This window comes from Gymnoscopelus microlampas, assembly GCF_963454915.1.
Source record: "Gymnoscopelus microlampas genome assembly, chromosome: 7".
NCBI classification, from domain to species: domain Eukaryota; kingdom Metazoa; phylum Chordata; class Actinopteri; order Myctophiformes; family Myctophidae; genus Gymnoscopelus; species Gymnoscopelus microlampas.
This window is the reverse complement of record NC_139944.1, coordinates 48,247,280-48,266,993: the sequence shown is the minus strand read 5'-3', so window position 1 is coordinate 48,266,993 and position 19,714 is coordinate 48,247,280. Positions and strand designations below refer to the sequence as shown.

General features: G+C 41.3%; 1 protein-coding gene across 1 annotated transcript in view; it reads right to left on the bottom strand.

The window, feature by feature from the left end:
- LOC311049350 (sodium-coupled neutral amino acid transporter 3-like) overlaps positions 1–7,182 on the bottom strand; it is a 74,346-nt gene extending 67,164 nt beyond the window's left edge. Inside the window, exon 1 of the mRNA XM_084062904.1 lies at positions 7,051–7,182. The gene's annotated coding sequence lies outside the window, so the exon portion shown is untranslated. The remainder of the gene's footprint in view (positions 1–7,050) is intronic.
- Positions 7,183–19,714: the final 12,532 nt, after the last annotated feature.

Below are 19,714 nucleotides of genomic sequence, written 5' to 3'. Positions count from 1 at the left end.
TAGTATGTCACACACGAGTAGCAAAATGTGCCGTAAATTGCAAAGATTGTTAATACTGAAGAAAGTAAAAATACCTAAAAAACTGTAATTAAGTTCAGTGCTTGAGTAAATGTACTTATAGTTACTTAGGCCTACTTACTTACTAATAGAACTTCTTACTACACACACACACACGCGCACACACACACACACACACACACACACACACACACACACACACACACACACACACACACACACACACACACACACACACACACACACACACACACACGAAGGTCATTGGTTCAAATGGCCAGTGAAATGGTAAGTGGTGCATTTATGTAGCAGCTTTATTCAAAGCGCTTTACAATGTGCCCATTCACACACACACACACACACACACACACACACACACACACACACACACACACACACACACACACACACACACACACACAAATGCACACACACACATTCACACACACACATACATTGACACACTGACAAGGAGGCAGCCATGCAAGGTACCAAATTGCTCATCATGCAGGAGCACTTAGGGCCGGGGTCTGTGTCTTGCTCAAGGACTCTTGGGCACGAATCCAGGGGGAGCCGGGGTATCGAACTGGGAACCTCCCGATTCTCATGCAGCCAGCGGCCACTCTACTGCTGCCGCCGAAATCTTCATTTCGGCGGCGGCTTCTTTAAAAGCGCCCTTGAGAAGGTTGTGCGTGCGTGCGTGCGTGCGTGCGTGCGTGCGTGCGTGTGTGCGTGCGTGTAATCATCCCTCCCACTGCTACCATTTCCCTGAGCTTTAGCTGTAAGAAATTATGTGTTATTTATTGCTCAAGCTGGCAGTTTGAATACTGGTTGGAATACATGTCTATGATCATGATGAAATGTGTCCATTCAACACATGGAGTCTCTCTTCTCTCACACTGAAGTACGTCATGCGCACATGCACACACTCGCGCAGCATACACTCGCACGAGAGCGATCGCTGATTGATATAACCTCTTTAATGATATGTAGGCCTATTTATTAATATACAATATACAACTGTGGAGGCGGAGTCTCCGATAGGAAACTCAATTGAGACTCAATTGAGTGTCCTACTGAGCAGCCACCCGGTCATCAAATTATTGGCTCAGAAATGTGACAAAAAGAAAAAAGTTTAATTTCACTATTTTAGCTCAATGTGAGAAGCTTTAAGCATAACTATTCAGATCATTCACTCTCACTGATACCTCCGAACCGTATAGACAGTGTGGAATTCTCTAATAAATGTAATATAACAACAAAATTCCTCTCTTTTGGGGGTCCCTGGCACAAAATCATTTTCAAATGGGGTTCTGTGGCCAAATCATATCAATTTGTTTGTCCTCAATCTGGGAACCCATTGGCAAAAAAGGGGAACATTTCTTTCCCCCTTTGAGCTCTGAATCTGTCTTGAGAGATTAATCACCAGTGATAACATTGGGAACAAGATGCAGCAGCTAGGCGATGGGCTGGCAGGAGGGCAAAAGGTCGTCTGGGACGCCACCAGCACGGCATCACTGACTGCGCCCATCACAGTGAGTAGGCAAAAAACTTGCTGGAGGTTGGGGGGGGAGGGGGGGGGGTGGGGCTTGTAGATCTGCTATTTTTGAAAAACCTTGAAAAAGTGTGCATATCTTTGAATATTTATATTTTTTAAAGCAAAAATGTACTGATACCTTTGCTTCTGGGGGTCCCGGGCACAAAACATTTTCAAATGGGGGTCCGCGGCCAAATGTATATCAATTTAGGGGTCCTTGGCATGAAAAAGGTTGAAAACCACTGATCTAGAAGCCCTCCCTGTGGTCAGTTGAAGCTCCAGTGAAGTGCCCTGTCTGTCTGTCTGTCTGTCTGTCTGTCTGTCTGGATGCTGAGACATTGAACCCATTGAACCCGGGAAAGAGTCCTATTATATATGAGGAGATCTTAGTTATGGTGGTTGGTATCCATGGTAAAGTGTGGATAATGGAAGGTATATAGGGTCATCAATTAAAGAAGCCTGCCACCCTGACAGTACCGTCACCGCCCACTCAATGCCAGCGCTGCCCTATCTGAGTCATGTGCTCTCAAACTCCTGGTGACTGAGCATCCTCTTCCTCTCTCTCTCACGTGGGGCAGAGAGAGAGCGAGAGAGAGAGCGAGAGAGAGAGCGTGACGGGAAAATTCAGTCATCCAGTTGGAAATTCAACGCACACAGTGGTACCCACTGTGGTGTGTGTGCAGTGGTGGAAAAAGTGTTTTACTTCAGTAAGAGTATAAGTAAAAGTCCGGAATTCAAAATTGACTTAACTAAAAGTACAAAAGTATTGGTATTGAAATATACTTAAAGTACAAAAGTAAAAGTACTCATTATGCAGCGTATATGTCACATTTCACAAGTTTTCAAATGTATAAAATGTTAAAAAAAACGTTGGAAAATAGCAGATCTACAAGCTCACAATGCTTCGCATCGCGACGCATTGTGAGCTTGTAGATCTGCTATTTTCAAATGGCCGAGATGTATATAGGGCTGAATGTTTTGTAAGTAACCAGTAACTAAAGTTTTCCAATAATTGTAGTGGAGTAAAAGTACAATATTTGCCTTTGAGATGTAGTGGAGTAAAAGTATTGAAAATTGGAAATACTCCAGTAAAAGTAAAAAAAATACTTCAATATTGTACTTAAGTACAGTACTTGAGTAAATGGACTTAGTTACTTTACACCACTGGTATGCACGCACGCACGCACGCACACACTGCACTGCTGACTGTATCACATGCCACATAGCATCCCAATCCCACTGACACAGAACTTCTGAGCGCACAGGGGAGCGGGGGTTGTGTAAGCAGATCGAGGTTTAATCATAAAACCTCTCTACCCCCCACAACTGCATTGAACGCAAACGCTCCAGAGAAGTCAAAAACACTATAGCTGAGGAATGAGTTCACGAGAATACAAGAACGCTCGCCCCAAAACACGCTCGTCCCCATGGGGCAAATCCGGCGACCTCAGAGCGGTCGGCACCAGTATTCATAAACGTAACCTCAGTAAAACTATGCCTATACCTAACCGTATGTTCCTAAACCTAACCTTATTCCTAAGCGTGACCTCAGTAAAACTATGCCTAAACCCAACCGTATTCCTGAACGTAACCTCAGTAAAACTATGCCTAAACCTAACCTTATTCCTGAACGTAACCTCAGTAAAACTATGCCTAAACCCAACCTTATTCCTAAACGTAACCTCAGTAAAACTAAACCTAACCTTATTCCTAATCTTAACCTCAGTAAAAACTATGCCTAAACCTAACCTTATTCCTAAACTTAACCTCAGTAAAAACTATGCCTAAACCTAACCTTATTCCTAAACTTAACCTCAGTAAAAACTATGCCTAAACGTAACCTCAGTAAAACTATGCCTAAACCTAACCTTATTCCTAAATGTAACCTCAGTAAAACTATGCCTAAACCTAACCTTATTCCTAAACTTAACCTCAGTAAAACTATGCCTAAACCTAACCTTATTCCTAAATGTAACCTCAGTAAAACTATGCCTAAACCTAACCTTATTCCTAAACTTAACCTCAGTAAAAACTATGCCTAAACCTAACCTTATTCCTAAACTTAACCTCAGTAAAACTATGCCTAAACCTAACCTTATTCCTAAACTTAACCTCAGTAAAAAACTATGCCTGAACCTTAAATTTATATTCCTAACCTTAACCTCAGTAAAACAAATTCAAGAAAAAATGCGGGAAGAATGGGGGCGAGTGTGTTTTGGGGCAAGTCTTACGGTTACCGCTCAGATGGATGTATACAGTCTCATACTGGCGGTGGAGGAAAGTGCATGAACCAACGGAAAGGTTACATTCCCACTAGTCTAGATTATAGAGCCCCTCCTACTCCCTCTACTGCTGATCATCTGTGTCATAGGAAGGCCCTGCAGAGAACATGAGGTTAAGGGCATAATAACTTTACCTAAGTTGCACTGTACATCCTGTAACAGCTATAAGTCCCATACATAGCATAAGTGGTTTGACCTTATGCGGGCTGCTCTCCATCAACACTTGTCTTCACACACTTCTTCTTCTTCAGGCTTAAATGGACCATTATACGAACATCAGCCGTCTCTACTAGAATACCAAGATTTTGCAATACATGTAATGTAATAATGAACAAGTGGCAATGTGACATGCCATGATTTATGACAAACACATGAGCCCCCTCTTGGCTAAAAAAGACGCATTACTCTCAATGGGAGATTCCAAATGAATGGCTGCTGTATCTAAGCTATAAATACGTACAGGATTTGAAACCAAACGCCTGAAGTAAGGATAGTTAAGGACGTTTTTTTTATCCCACGATTTTGTAACCCATTTTTTCACCCAGTGCCAATTGCCTTTGTAATCCTGGGCACTACTCTCCCTCTGCCAGCCTGGGGAGAGCCCAGATCTGAGCTCATGCCTCCTTCAATGCATGAGGAGTGAGCAGGCCGCTTCTTATCACCTGATAAGGGGAGTTTCCCCGGTTGGACGTAGCACGTGGATGGAACACGTTATTCCAACCAGTTCCTTTCCCCTCCATCAGGCTGACCAGGGGGACGCACTATAGAGACCAGGATTACTGCATGTTTTTTTGTGAGGGTACCTACCCTAGGGTACACAGGGAGAACACGCAAACTCCACACAGAAAGGCCCTTTCGCCAACCCCACCTAGGGTATGGGCACTGACGACACGGAGGAGAGGACACGCCCCCAGCGCCCACAGCGTCCCCGGCGGGAATCGAACCCAGGACCTCACAGCTAGCGTATTTGCTCTGCCTTGAATGGGTCATGGTGGGGAATGGCCCTGACTGAGTAGCAGTTATCTCAATAATCTAACATAATAATAAAACAATTTAAAACAGTCAATCAAGCCTCCAGACCAGACACAGGCTTATGTCTTTCATGGTCTAGTCTTGTGATTTGACTATGATATTAGATTCTAAGAACATGGGCAAAGTCACTGTGGGGGGGGGGTTCATTTTTGTGTGCAGTGGCCCACAATGTGAAACTGAAAAATGTAGCCTACTGCATGTTTTCTTTTCATTTCATTCCTGCAGAGAGATAAACCAATACCTGCCTGCAGGAGAGGGGTATAATATTATAAAATAGGTTGATCAAATTGAAGAGGCACTCAGTGAATCACTGTGCCCACTTAGCTGTCCATTAACTCTCACATGACCGTCATGGAGCAGACTTGAGTTAGGGTTAGACCGAAGGTATCAATCAACAACAATCCTGGCTGCCACATAATTCAAGAGGGATTCTGAGAGATCATAGAGATAGAAGCAGTAATCAGTTCAAGACATGTTGCATATGGATATAGCTAACTTGTCAGTCCCAGAAACTGAAACAGACAATGATTTGGATTAAGAAATAAAACAACTATTTTCATTCATCCAATGTGATTGCAATAGTGTAGGATGGATTCTGGCCCTCAGTGTTTTTTCACATCAAAGGCCAGAAAGTGACTTTCTGTTGCATGCAATTAAATCCACAAGAAATGTCATAGAATATGACTACACAATATATAATTGCATACACATGTGTGGCCAGTGGCCTGTGGCCACCCACAAGCGCACACACAATAACTTATACTTGCACGCATGAAAACACAAGCTTTTATGTTCAAATACCAGATCAAGAGCTCAGAATGCCAACTCCGGCTGAGACCGGATCAGTCTTTTGAGAATGCAATCAGTGCTCTGGAGGGAGTGAGGTCAGACTATATAGCAACCCCAGTAGAGAGTCAAATATAGCAGCAGCACAGACAGAGCATAACTGATCATTTCAGCTTATCAAGCCAGTCCAGGCTAGCAGTCAGTTCCACCTGCTTCATTCCCACAAGTCCCCTAGCTGTGAAGGGGACTCCTGCATGACAGATCTGGGTTTTTCTGCCCATGGATGGATTGAGCTACTGGCAGACAGGACTATCCTCATGTTTCATTTGAATGGTTTCATTGCTTCCCCAACACAGTCAAGGTGACATGTTGTTGAAGGCTCTCATAAAAGTGATAATGAGTCATGGATGGCTGGTGGGGGAGGCTCAGCTATGGATGCTGCCCACACTGCCCACTGTATTTTATCATCCATTTTACAAGGGACTTGTTTGAACATTATAGCTACATTACAGCGCCAAAAAAAGCATCAGTACAGTAGTAAACCTATAATAAAAGCACCTTAATCCTGTCAACATCAGATTGATGATAATTGAAATTCCAGTCGACACCTGCATGTATCCAAGCAGTTAAGTGGTACACGTCACGCCACCATCAATTGCATAATGTCAAATATGTAAATGATATAGCCTACCAATACAAGCCGGACTTCAAGCATGGACAGTGGCTCTTGGAGACAGCCTGGGCCAATGGGCAGCGCAACAGGGTGCCGGTCCAGTCCAGTCCAGACTCATTAGGTTATTTATTGTGACAACAATGTCATTCCTGCCCGTCAGAATTCGTGCCAGTGGCTTGAAAGATGAACGCCGACTATATAATAGCATGTGTTGCTGCTCGGCAGGGCTGTCGAACAATAACTGACAACACATTCGTGAAAATTACACCACATGAGAATAGGTCACGCTTTTTGTTAGTTGCTATCATTGCCTCGCCAGCTCCACCAACCTTGTAGCCTACCTGCTGGATAACGGTTTCAGTCAAAAAGGGTCGATCAAGGGGTCCCCCAATTAATTTGGGGACGATCAAGGGGTCCCCCTATTTGGGGGAATTTGAGGGTTTTGACTGAAACCGTTATCGTTAACACATGCCTTTTGCTTTCTGCACAAAGCTGTAGCAATAAGCGTTTTCTAGACTAGTATTCATCATTTTGTTCCTCGCTGATCGCTGCCAACATTTCTCCGTTTAATATTCTGTGGAGGAAAAAAAAGAGTGACCTGCCCTACTAGCCTTTCAAAAGTTTTCATTTATCTAAACGTGATAGATGTCAGCCGATCACGTTAAAAAGCACGATCCATTTGGTGAATGGAAACCACACACAACAGTGGATCATCATCTTACCAGGTCTCTGTCCTCCTCCACAAACTCCAAGTATCTCCACACTGGGTCTGATGATGTCCTCCTCTGGGTGTCTGATGATGATCCTCGGCTCCTCGGCGCTCCTCTCAGCGCTAAACGGTCCGTACGCGTTCCCTCTGAATTGTTGTGTAAATGTCATGCGTTCTTCCACTAAATTGTCTTCATAATCGGTTCAAAGTGGGATGTGTGTGTGTGAGGGGGTCCGCGGGTTCCGCCTCCTGTATGAAGCTACTCCAATCAATGTATTCTTGGTGTACAGTAACAGTATACCGCCAGAGCGCGCGCACACAGCTCTCGTATTATATCTGACACGCGCCCCCCTATTACTACTACCTTAATTTAATTGTCCAGTGTCGCTTTTGGCCGTTAGTTAAAAAAAAAGAAAAAGATTCAGCGCAATAGAATACAAATTTATTGTATTTTATTAATTAATGCATTGTTTTTTTTCTTTGGTATAATTATTATTATTATTTTTTTGTTTGTTTGTTTTTAATTGTTTTTTTTCTTTTAATTTATAAAATGATTTTTATTTTTTTTGGTACCGATTGTTATTTACAGGCTATATCCTACTCGTCGTGCATGTGCTTGACACACACTGATACACGTGCCAGGCACAGACAGTAGACAAAGGGATTGACACTCACACACACACACACACACACACACACACACACACACACACACACACACACACACACACACACACACACACACACACACACACACACACACACAGTAGGCTAGTAGCCATGATGATATATGCATCACAACAACAGGACAAAACATCAGCCAATGCACGTCGTCCGATTCATTCATTCATAAATCGGACGAATCAGATATTTTTTTGACACGCAATCAGCAATCAAATCACGCAGCTGGCCAAACGCTGCCACCTATGATGGTGCCATGATGCGTCAAAGAGACCACCCTGTTTACGCACGTAAGCCCCCCGTTTCTAGGTCATTGGCTGAAGCGTGTTTTGATGTCACAACGCCGAGGTATCGTCCCTTTATCTTCACTGAGAGAGAGAGAGAAAGTGAGAGATCATAGGCTACACGTGTTTGTAGAAAAAAAAAGGAACGTCGGTTTCATTCAAATTTGCATTTCTTTGTTCGAATCATTATTCATTTTGGAAAAGTGTTTACTCCTTTTATCATAACACTCTCACACACACACACACACACACACACACACACACACACACACACACACACACACACACACACACACACACACACACACACACACACACACAAGCACAGAAAGGGTAATCAGATTTGACAGAAGGCAATCTACATACAATCTGTATTCTGTACATGCAATCTGTATGTAGATAGCCTACTGTATGGATCGAATCTAGGAATCTAGGCTTTCGGGTATACTGTAGGAATTCAAAGCAGAGACATTCTAATCTTTCCCCCAATTCGCTTTGATCATAGTATTGACCTATAGCCCATATATGTACATGGAGGGGTGAGCATGAGCCACCTGTCAATTTCCTTTGAAGCTGCCACTAGAGCGAAGCTCATCTTGTGTAGAGAGGAGAGGACATTTCACCTCTGGAATCTATAAGCACAGCATCCTGCACAGAGGAGACCCCAGTGGGGAATAGTTACCCCAGAGCGGACAGGGCCAGAGAGGCTGAGACAGGGTTGTGTATTATGGTTCAGAGATCACCAGCAGCGGAGCCCTGACAGTGACAGATGTAAATGGCACACAGCTCTCTAGCAGAGGACATGCAGGACATGAAGGCAAGACACTTCCTTGTCCATTTCAATCTCACATGTTTTGTATTACTGCCAGTGGTGGAAAAAGTACTCATATGTTTTACTTAGTAAAAGTATCAATACGGCAATGTAGAAATACTCAGAAAAGTCAGGGTATATAAAATTTACTTGAGTAAAAGTATTGGTATCGTCACAATGTGTCGCATTGCAACACATTGTGAGCTTGTAGATCGGCTATTTTCTTTTTTTTTTAAATATATTTTTGGGGGCTTTTTATGCCTTTATTTAGAGAGGGATAGGGAAAGTAGGCTAACAGGAGATGGGGGGTGACACACGGCAAAGGTTGTGGACGGGAGTCGAACCCGCGACACACTGTCAGACACGCTGTCATGAGAAGGAAGACTGAGATGAAGAAGGGAAAAATCTGTGAACCTAAAGACGTTGACATGTTCACACTTGAAAATAGAATACGTCAGTCACATTCAGACATGAGTATATTATCCTATGTCTGATGTGCAATAGAAGTCTGCACCACACACTCAAACATCAACGATTGAGTCCATATACTGTTGATAACAATAATTAGTTATTTAAATATCAGAGCACAGACACTCTCAAAGGACTGACTAGAACAAATGGATGATCAATCTAATCCAACCAACTAGATTATAAGAACTGGCATGGAGAGTACATTTGTGATGCTTCGTTAACAAAGAGATAAAAGGTCATTCTGCAACATCAGCATGACATTATCAGACAATCTAGCTTGGTATCACAATGCAAATCACATTACGAAAAAAATCAATTACACACCCCATGAAGCCTTGAATTCATGGAGATTATTTTGTTTTTGTCGCCTAAGCCAATAATTTGATGACAGGCGGAGTCTCCTACCAGAGACATTGACATCTTTCCGCTGGTTATCAAATTATTGGCTTAGGAATGCGACGAAAACAAAAAAATCTCCATGATTTCAAGGCATCATGGGGGTGTGTAATTGCTAGAAAATAAGTATTTTTTTTGGGTGAACTACTCCTTTAACCTATCAAAACAAATATTCTCTAAAGCTGGCCCTCAGCCTTTTTTTGTAGGAAGAGGGTCTCTTTGCCAAGGAGCTTTCCTCTCGCCGGGAGATGGGCTGATACAGCCCAGTATGGACACAACCATCCCCATAATGAGAGGTGAAGATAAAGAATACATTGCATCACAGATCACTAAACCCATTCAGGTTGTTCTGCTGGGTTCTTGCTGGAAGATACTGTGATCCAAGTCAATTAAGGCCAAATCCCCCGATGGTCTCAGCAAGTTGGGAAGAGAAGCCATTCACTCTTTCATTATCACAGGCAAGGTCACGAGGTCGCACCATGCTGTGGACAAATTTGTGGTTATGCAAGGGCTCGGATTTGGTCTCCATTTTATGAACGAGCGACCCACGTTTTGGTGAGAATTTGGCCAGTGCTGTGTTAGCTACGTAGCAGTGTTGATTTCGTCGACTAAAACTATGACGAAAAATGTTCGTCGACTACCTTTTTTCACTGACGAAAACTAAATAAAAACTAAGGTATGATGACTAAAACTGAGACTAAATATATTGACAATTTCGTCAACAAATAAAAACTAGACTAAAATGTTAGGGAGGGACTAGTGGAGAAGAGATCCAGTAGAACTAAAAGACAAGTCATTTTATGTTTGGTTGTGCTCGGTGTTGCGCTCTGAAAATAGCAGATATACATGCTCACAACGCGTCGCAGCGCAACGCGTTGTGGAGCTTGTATATCGTGATTGTGAGCTTGTAGATCGGCTATTTTCAGCATGCAAATAAGTGTAAAGTCAGGCATTACGACGCCATCACGGCCCGCCTAAATACATTTTAGTCGACTAAATCAACTGCATAGATTTAGTCGACTAAAATCTTATGATATTTAGTCAACTAAAACTAGACAAAAACTCAAACATTTCATATGACTAAAATATGACTAAAACTAAATGGAATTTTCTTCAAAAGACTATGACTAAAACTAGATCAAAATTCGCTGTCAAAATCAACACTGCTGTGTAGTGTGGGGAAAGGAGCAAGGTGGTGACTCATCATTCCGGTGGAACATAAGCTAACACTGGTATAACACTTGACACAGTACTACTCTGTGCCTGGGGGCATTTGAGGGATGACTCACAACATAGGTGTTGAAGAAAATAACTTCAACATAGGTGTTGAAGACAAATAACTTAAACATAGGTGTTGAAGAAAATAACTTAAACATAGGTGTTGAAGACAATAACGGCATCGAATAATTATGGTGATGATAACACAAACAAGATGACAATTATATAGCAGTGCTCAGGTTATTTTCAACTACTGCAGTCTTCTATGTTTCTTTAGGTCAATATGTATAATCATTCACAGCGTATCTCTACCTTTTCCTCTTTCATTTTAGTCTTAATAAATCAATTGATTGATATGTTAATAATAACATTCAATTCCACAATAATAATTAATCAATAATTCATGTGAAAGCAGTGCACACATGAATATAAAAAGGTGCTGGGTATATTTAATTCTTTAAAATGTCTATGATTAATATATGTTATTATGTCATAATGTCATAATGATCCTTGAGGATGGCTTAATTGGAGCTTTTTGAGCCACCCACATACAGGACAGTCAGCGATTACTCACTGATGCTGTCTGTATGAGTCCAATGTTAATAACAATAATTTCCCCCCCTGAAATACAAGAACATATCCAAACGTATAAAAGACACACAATCATAGCAGATCATTTAGAGTAGACAGATCTTGGTGAGGCACCTATACAGGATGAAGCACAATGAAGCTGTAGCGCTTTTTACATGAGTCAGACGTCTGCAGTAATCTCTATCAAGAGGAGACATCTGTCATACCACCGAAATGCTTGTTTGTTATTCTCTCCATACTTCAATCATCAGAGAACGTTTGTACAGAACGAGTTCACAAAGCGCCCCCTCTCACACACATAAACATACATGAGGGACCGCCTGGACCATTCTCCTCTTTTGCCATCAGAGAACCCATACGCTTGTGGTACACAAAACCCTGCAGGAAAGAAAGAACCCCTGAGCATTGTTCCTCGCTGTGGGAGGAATTCCTTGAAGGAGCGGCCAGGTGCCTCTCCAGGAGAGACCAGCCAGAGGAACAGGGCCCCAAAAGGGAGGAATTTGATTGAATACTTTATTTAGAAGGTTGCAGAGAAAAAATCACACCCTGTGTGAAGGAAGCGGTGCCTTTGGGCCGGGGCTGAACTCATTTCAGTTCGTCCCTATTGGTAGTCTGAGTCCACTTACCAAATTTGTACTTGGTGGCATGCTGCAAACTGGAATAATGGCTGTTGAAAGCCCCAGTCCAATAGGAAGACAGAGGGGGCGGGGCTTAAGTAATTACAGTTCGTCCCTATTGGTGGTCTAAGTCCACATACCAAATTTGGACTTGGTGGCATGCGGCAAACTGGACTTACGGCTGTTTAAAGCCCCAGTCCAATAGGAAGACAGAGGGGGCGGGGCTTAATAAATTTCGGTTTGTCCCTATTGGTGGTTTTAGTCCATGGACAAAAAATATTTTAGCTGGTTAAATGCCGTGCTCAAACGGACATAACATACGGACGGACATACGGATTGATTCGTGTGTGTGTTCGTGTGTGTGCAGTATTGGCGTGTGTGTGTGTGTGTGTGTGTGTGTGTGTGTGTGTGTGTGTGTGTGTGTGTGTGTGTGTGTGTGTGTGTGTGTGTGTGGGTTGAAGTGGCGCATGTGTTTTGCCGTGTTCAAGCATGCAGACGGACGGACGGACGGACGGACGGACACACACACGGACAGAGTCAAATGTAGAGCGGTTGGCACCGCTAAAAAGCACATGGAAGTACAGTTTACAATACAATGTCAACTAAAATGGATCGCTCATAAAAGCCACAATGGCTTATTTCAAATGAGATCCTCACGTACTCAATTCATGGAGGAAGGTGGGGTGACAGTGGACGTCAAATATCACGGCCAATGCCGGAACACGAAAGTCTCAGACATACCGTGGATAGTTCTGACTAGTGCAAAGGATGTTACCATTAAGGCATGCCACGTCTCAAAATGTCTCTGCAGTCTTTGAGGATTAAATTAAAAGACACCCTTATCAGTTAATTTGTGTATTTGATTGATCTGACTTACACCTTTTCAATTACTCTGTCTCTAAAGGCTTAAGAATGAAAGGTTAAACAGAATTTATGTGAACATCAAATGTAACTGTCTGGCAATATATTAGGATTCTGTACCTGTTCTCTACCCTTGCCTGTAACTATCTTTGTTTCATCCTTACTGCGGTGCTGCTATGACAACTACATTTCCCTCATCTATCTTATTATTTTAACTGTGTAATTTGAAATAATGGTGCTGGTTTGTTTTCAACAAGTAATCCCTTTTGTCCAGTACAACAGGAATGTGAAAATCACTGTAATCCTGTTGTAGTAATAAACATGTTATCATTTCTCCCCAACCATGCCACATACTCATGAGAAATCAGGCACTGAAATTCAGTGGATTGCACTCACGTAGCCTGTGTATGGCCACACTAACCCCACTATGCAAGAGATCTTCCGAGTTCCTTAAATTCTTCTGTGCCAAGTTAGGTTCTTGGCACAGCTTGTATGGCCTATGGGTGGGTGAAGCCTCATACTGTAAACTACACGTTGATCTCTCAATCCATCCAGCAATTGCTAATGGGCAAATGCTGAGGACCTTCACAGTCCTGAGGTAGGCTACTGTAGCTATGGTGACAAAACTCTCAAGTAGCAATCTCTTATATAACAGAAAGTAACTCCTCATTGCTCGATTATACAGATAAAACAAACAGCTTTGAAGTTATCAGCAAACAATTTGTGTGATGGTCAGAGGAATGACAGCTGCTGTGTGGAGTTAAACTCAACACCTGCAGTTCATACAGTTACCATGGCATGCACAGGTCAAAGCACTTAAACGTGATATCTTGTATAATGACTATATAATTCAAACTCCCCACTATGAAGCATTTAATGTTAACTTAACCACAAACACCTGTAATCAATAGTATTACTTTTTTTTTTTTGTAAGAGCACCTACAAAAGCTGTGTTGTTGATTAAAAGAAAAATAAATCAACATTAATAGAACAAACCCCACTGTGTTTGGCCTTGTGTTGGCTAATAATGGGCAAGAGAAGTAGACAGCTAATCAACCTGAACAGCATGCTCAAATGTTATTAAGTTTGAGGGACACATATCTGTAATATTGTTTTTGAGGGATAAACAAAGAATTCTGAAGGAATACTCCTGAAATACCTCATTTTATGAATCCGAACAATTCATAATATCTCTAAACCCTTTCTAAATTAATGTGTCTGTTGTATGTTCCTCTGCAGTTATTAACTTCAGCTGTCCTCTGTTTGGACAGCTGGCCCGAGCATTAAAGGACTTGCCTGCATGAGTCAAGTGTATTACCAGTGTGCGTTTATTCTGTTTGTCGTGTATTTCTCCTGAGAGTCGTCTTAGAGGTACTTCACCCTAGATCCAAGAGGAAAGGAAAACAAACATTTCAATAGCGACAAACACTGTGCTTATCCTGGGATATGGCAGCTTGACTAAATCAGCTTGGCAGTATATGGCCACAATATTTCATGTTTACATAAAACATAAAAGTTAGGATTAAGGCAAACCGTTAACACAATTTCTCCAGAGAATACTCATGATCCAAATTCATGGTGAAATGAATTGGATATTTCTGCCGAACGAGACTGAGAGCTTGTCAGATCATTGATATATTAGTAACAGAAGGCGAATGGGAAAGTTCTCATGAGGAGCAACTTTCATGCCCTGTTCAAGTTTATACCCACTTGAATATTTTTACTGGCTGTCATATTGCTACATCTGAAAATGTATCAATATAGAATCAGAGAGGCTATAGCCCAGGGAAGTACCGCTACACTGTAAAATCCTTGGTGTACAAATGTTACCAAATGGACCCATAAGGGTACACTCTCAGAGATTCAAACTGCTGAGTATTTCGCTGTGCATGAGAGGTTGAGCTGCGGGGTCATCGGAGGACACCGGGAATTGGCCTTTGTGATTTGTATGGATCCACGTCACTGTAACAAATCCAAGAGACAGCTAGCAATTACTGCTAGAGTTGTTTAGGTGGCATGTCATCTGGGAAAGAAAAATACTTTACTGTGGTTGACATGTATCAAGTATGCTGTTTTAAGGGCCACGTTGGTGGACTCGAAATCATGGGTTGTCTGCAAGGTTGATTTAATGTCAACCTCATTAAAAGTTGTAGATTCTCACGCCCCAAACTTTCTTTCGTCTAGCTCACAAAACCACAAGTAAAACATAGCTGGGCTACATCTCACTGCAGTCTTCTAGATCATTTAACAGTCATCTGAATAAGTTCTGAGCTCATTCCTTATACCTTAGTATAGTTTTTTGTTAGTTTTTTAATAGTTAAGTCAGTGCATGAGCTTTTGGAGTTTGACAGCGTCTCATCAGGCAGTTTTGTGGATAAAGGGGAAGTGCATCAGCTGAAATCCTGTTCAGATTACAGCAGTTTCATGCACACGGTTTAATGTCTATCAACCACATTATCTGTAATATTATTTATTCATTGTATAATGATGGGAATGATGACGATGATAATAATAATATAGTAACTGTGTGCACTTTGTTATACTAGGTCAACTCACACAGTTTCTAGTAAGCTGATCATGTACCAGTATCTCAACTGAGTAAGCATAACAACCGCTTAAAAAGATAGCCGATCTGCAAGCTCAAAACACGCCACATCCCGACAGGTTGTGAGCTTATACATCTGATCTGCTATTTTTGAGACCTTCTCCTGAAAGAAGGTTGAGCCCAAGGGGGAAGGCCTGGGTTCAAGTACATACATATGAAGTGCTGTTGCATGGTGGGAGATCGAGTCATCCTCTTTGGAGTCTACAGATCACGCATCCAGACACAGTGTTCCAGTGGAGACTTCAGTCTAATAGTCTGAAGACATTATGCAAGCTACTGTAGCATTTATTCAGTACAGTTTGGAGCAGTCTGAACACCCACACTGCTAAGGTGGGAACAGGCAGCCATGACTACCAACAGCAACAGAAAATAATGTGGGTGTGCTCGCTGCCAGAGAGCCGACTAGAACACAACAAATGGTCTAATAATTGCGTGGCTTCCCCGTGCAATCTGTAGCCATGGAAAGCAAGTGACGAGGTCTGTAGTTTGTGAACGACGTCATGGCGGTCATCATCAGTATTACCAAAATATGGAGTTGGGTACATACTAATCTGAGTTCCCAGAAGTTTTCGCCAGCTCTCGCATACAAACGGGACGGGCGAGGAACATAGGTACATACAAACGTACAGTAGATAGGCTACTGGCCTTTCTAATACCCCTCCAGTCATGCATTATAAATACCCATTTATAATGCCCCCCCAAAAATAAAACAACCAAACCAATACCACAATTTTGAGGTATTTGTATTTTACTTGAGTATTTCCAATTTCCAATACGTTTACTTCGACGCATTGTGAGCTTGTAGATCTGCTATTTTCAAAAGATGTTTATACATTTGAAAACTTGGGAATGGGACATTCTGCATAATGAGTACTTTCTACTTTTTGTGCTTTAAGTACATTTTGATACCAATATCTTTGTACTTTTACTCAAGTACATTTTTTATTCCGGACTTTCACTTGTAACACAGTATTTCTACATTGCAGTATTGATACTTTTACTTAAGTAAAACATGTGAGTACTTTTTCCACCACAAAACAAACAAAACAAAAGCAAACAACAGTTGTCGTTGACAGTTTTGAAAAATGCTGAGTTTCCTGCTGGCTGCATGACAAGACATTTGATGCTTATTTGTGGAATGGCTTATGAGATTGTAAAATGAAACCAAATGGACCCGTATTTTACACTCTCAAGAGTTAAATTATTGTTAAACATCTGCATGACTTAATTAAGAAGTTTATACAATTAGAGAATATAGAAGAATAGTAACTTTGGTCAACGTTTGCCTGTTATCTCTCTAACACATCAATACAGCATTGATGGAATAATATATATATATCTAAAATATATCCACAATATTCTAAGTTTTGGATCTGAGAGGATAAATGTCATGAAATGGTGGTCCGTGGCTCTAATGCCAACTAAATAATGGTCCTTGATTGATATGAAAGAGGTGAAAACCACTGCCATAAAAGGATGGGGTCTAATTAACACTGTGGCCTAGCCGTGTACTTGGAATCCAGCCAGGGGCTGTGTGTGTGCATCTCCATATTTGGGCAAATAGTCATGACATGTGAGGCAAATGTTGGGCTTACATACATGCATGTAAATACATACAAGGCACACACTGTTCTATCAGGCTTGCTTGTCCCTTTGGGTGTGAAAACAAAGAAAACAGCTTTGACCCGCACACTAATGGCGTGGCATCTGTGTGGGACATTGTGTGGCCAGTCTATGATGTCAGTGCCGTGACATGGAGCCACTTCCATTTGTGCTACGATTTCAGCTCAATCCCACCTCCAGTATAAATAGTTCTAAAGACAGGTCTAATGACGGCAAGGCTCCCATGGATCTGGCACTTCATGTGGCCAGTCTATGACGTCAGGCTATGATGTACCTTTGACGTATGACTCCATATTTGGTCAAGGTTTCAGCCCAAGGTTTCAGCCATTCACTTCCATTGTGACATGTTATGTTAAATAGGCCTATCTAAAAAGAAAGACAATTTGTATTATCATTTTTTGAAATTGTATTTAGCAAGCCAAGGTAATTACATTTCTATAGTATTACTTTCTCTAAAAATACTGAATTTATATAATGTTTTTCTCCTGATGACTTTTGTTATTTGACCATATATCAAATAGTCATCGCTGGTGAAAATAGCCTACTCTACTGTACCAAATACAATGGATACTGCCCCCTAGTGATAAATCACATGTCACACACAGAGGTCACTCAAGTCAACCACTTTGTAGTTTGCACACAAAGATAAAACACTGCTCTCTCTCTCTCTCTCTCTGACACATTAACATTTTATATTAAATGACATATCTCTCACATCAATTGTCAGTTTGTATGATAAAAGTCCAATCTTCCCAGCTGGTCTATATGTTATAGCAGCAGTAGCCTTAGCAGCAGTGACGGTCAAGAATTGTGGCATACTGTAGTAGGTTAGTTTCCCTGTCACCAACCAAGGAGTAAATGTCGTTGAGGTAGTGTGTAAGGAAGTAGAAGAAAACTGCAGGCCACAATATGAATGCCAAAAACCGGTGGTGGTAACTAAGTACATTTACTCAAGTACTGTACTTAAGTAAAATGTTGAGGCTTTTTTGCACTTTACTTGAGTACCTCTAATGTTTAGTACTTTTACTACTCCACTTTCAGTACTCCACTACATCTCAGAGGCAAATATTGTGCTTTTACAATATTTTGATTATTATTACAAAACATAGATTAATCACTTCAGCCCTATATATGTTTCGGCCATTTAAAAATAGCAGATCTACAAGCTCACACTGCGTCGCATCGCGACAATATTGCGACAATATTTTCAAAATATTTTTATACATGTGAAAACTTGTGAAATGGGACATTCTGCATAATAAGTACTTTTACTCTTGGTACATTTTTATGCCAGTACTTTTGTACTGGCATAAAATGTACATTTTGAATTCCGGACTTTTACTTGTAACTGAGTATTTCTATATAGCAGTATTGATACTTTTACTTAGGTAAAAAGACTGACTGAGACTGCCACAACCTGAGGACATATTCCACTGTTGATGATGACGGTCAAGAAAAGGCTGCAGAGGATGTTAAGTTGCATGCAGGGGGTGAATCCAAACAAACCAATATAATCAGTGTCTGCAACCATTGCCTTAGGAGGACAACATAGTCATTTAGATTCAATTCCAGGTAGAAAGACATGAAAGATTTTCCTGAGGAATCTCTGAGTGGGACCGTTCAGAAAACATGAGCCCATTTGTCTGTGCCCGAGGCTGAAGCAGGGGCTCAGGCTGGGGGATAATAAGGACATGGTTTCATAACGGTGAGCTCCTGAGTCCTGACTGATCCCCACCCCCTCCAGGACTGATTTAAACCCCATGTGGGTCCAAATCTAAAAAGCGATAAATGAACGTGTGGGAGACTAACCATAACACAAATGATGTAATGAGCAGCTTTCAGAGAGGTCCGATGATGACTAAATGGAAGAAACATGGATCTTAATAGGCCCCAATTGAAAGTAACCACAATTATATCTCAATCAAAAAATAACTATCTAGGGTTAATCAGAGATGTTAGAAATACAACATTTCTGTCACCCGGGCTACTTTAATGCAATATCAGCTATTGGAATAACTTTCACCACAGGTTATATGCATTAATTTGTATTTCTTTTTTACATTCCCAAATTCCACCTAGAACAGTCAATATCGCAGTTGTCTACAGATTACAAACAAAACAAAACCGTGGGCAGTGGAAATCAAATTTATTTGTATAGCCTTTATTTAAGCAGGAAATCACACTGAGATTAAAAACCTCTTTTACAAGTGAGACCTTGCCAAAACAAGGCCAAAGCATTATACAACAGATAAAACAATAAAAGTACATAACAGACTAAAAAGATAAAATACAAAATAAATGTTACCTTTTAAAAAGGTACAGGTTTTAAAAAACAAGAGCAGGTCATAGACAGCATATTATCTGCCTTTTAAAGTCAGGTAAAGGAGATAAGGTGTATTATTTCATAGTATTTCATGACTATATAGAGACCATTTGGTCCGTTTATTTTATGCACATTGGTAACAGGACTACGCTACTTTGTCTTCAGTGTACTGTGCAATTAACAGGTCCCACAAGCA